Below are 1,951 nucleotides of genomic sequence, written 5' to 3' on the forward strand. Positions count from 1 at the left end.
TTTCTTGTTAAGTAAATGGAGATGAATGAACGAATATTCCAACATGCAGATCTTTCAGTGTAGTGTCATTCGCTTACTCTCTCCTAATCTCTTCTCTGGCAACACAAACAGAAAACCTGCTTCTATTTCCAAAAACAATGGGATGCCACATAGACATTTCGAATTGAGGGACCTTGTTATGTTCTATGTGACATTCAGGAATAAGGGGTGATTCTCAAGAGACTTGGGTAGCCGTTAAGAAACGTGGCATCTATCAACTGTACAAAAGCTCGACAGAGACTGCAGTCTGTGCGTGTGTGCATGTGTTTTAATTTGGGTGGATCAATTGATACAGAAGGCAAAAAGGGAAACAAAAAAAATAATAAAGTAAGATTTAATACTGATGCAGGACTGCACATTCTTTTATATACAGAGGCTGTTCCAATGTAGTAATACAGATTGCTTTGGCAGACGCATCTCCTGTGTATTTCGAGGGCAGAAGAAGGGAGAGAGGAGAAGAAATTCTGGCGGAATGGAACCTCTGCCCTCCCCCAAGTACCTGGAAGAAAAAGTAGATGACGATTTTAGCGCAATCTGGTCATGGACTAGTTGTTAGCCTGAAACACCTTACATCTATAATCGACAGACAAACTGGTCATAATGCAGCCAGCGGTTCCTGTTTCCTGCCTCCCCAAAGCTTCAGGCAGGTTCAAACGCCCATCAGAGCAATAAAACATCACTAAAATATAAATAGCCTGTAACAGCAACTGGTAAAATGGTACAATTTCCAGCAGCATATAACATAGATTCTCATTGCTATTCAGTAGCTCTAAGCCAGGGGTGTCAAACATGTGGCCTGGGGGCCAGATCAGGCCCCCAGAGGGCTTCCATGAGCCCCGCACTGGAACTGGCCATCTCCTGTTTCCAGTTCTGCTGCTGCTGCTTACTTCGCCAGACTCTCTCAATCGCTCAGACATTTCATGTTTTCCCCCTGGGTCCTAGACTTAGAGATCTGAGCATGAGATTTCAGTGGTGAATGTCAATAAACCAAAAGTAGCTTTGCAGCTTACAGATACACACCTGAACAGCACACTCAAGATTGCAACAGCACAGACATTTTGATGCAGTAACTCAGAGCAAGAGGTGTCAGTTATCAGATCACTGAATGACATCTCAAACATCTGATGTTTATTCTCTGTGGCTCTTACAGTGAGCAAGTTTGGCCATCCCTGTTTTATACTTTGTAATCCCACTTTCTGCAGCGCCCACCCCACGCCTCGCCTTAGGCAGTTTTCTGCCCTCAATGCTGTTCATGGGGTCATTGCATTTTGTATTCCGATTCCTACTGCGTCGGTATCTTCTGCTGTGCGAATACCTTTCCTCCTTTTCTTTTTCTGTAATCCGCCTTGGGTCTAAGTGAGAAAGGAGGGCTCCAAATAAGCTACGTAAATAAATATTTTAAATGCCACTTTGTTTTTCTCTGCATCAGGGAGTAGGAAATGTCATGTCATATGAATGGTGTGATATTTTGTGCTGTACTAAAATAAATCAAGGTTTTAAAATATGAAAACACTGGTTGACCAGGAGAGGGAGGAATAGAAGACTAGGGAAGGGCCCCCCACAGTTCAGTCGCCCGCCAGGTGCTTTTAGGGAGTGGGCGGGGCCAGGTAGGGCATTTGCCCAGCCAGGCTTCTGATTGGCTACTGGAGATTTGATTGGCTGTGCAGATTTTTAAAAATGTCGCTTTAGCCGCAGCTGTGCCACCACAGCACCGTGTTACTGAAGTTAAACTGTGACAATCATTTTGTGGCTGGCCCTGGCTCTTGTGGCAGCCATTTTGTGGCAGCCACTTTGTTACTGCACCTACCATGCCATATCAGAATTCCAAATGTGCCTCTTGGCTCAAAAAGGTTGAGCCCCCCTGGTGTGAATAAAGGGGGAGGAGGAGGAGGAGGAGGAGGAGGAGGAGGAG

General features: G+C 45.1%; 1 protein-coding gene across 1 annotated transcript in view; it reads right to left on the reverse strand.

The window, feature by feature from the left end:
* Positions 1 to 294: 294 nt before the first annotated feature.
* Positions 295 to 1,951, reverse strand: part of MYL4 (myosin light chain 4) — a 25,437-nt gene continuing 23,780 nt past the window's right edge. The window contains exon 7 of the mRNA XM_015420790.1: positions 295 to 538. The gene's annotated coding sequence lies outside the window, so the exon portion shown is untranslated. The remainder of the gene's footprint in view (positions 539 to 1,951) is intronic.

The sequence above is a fragment of the Gekko japonicus genome, unplaced genomic scaffold (assembly GCF_001447785.1).
Source record: "Gekko japonicus isolate JY-2015 unplaced genomic scaffold, Gekko_japonicus_V1.1 scaffold1849, whole genome shotgun sequence".
NCBI lineage: Eukaryota > Metazoa > Chordata > Lepidosauria > Squamata > Gekkonidae > Gekko > Gekko japonicus.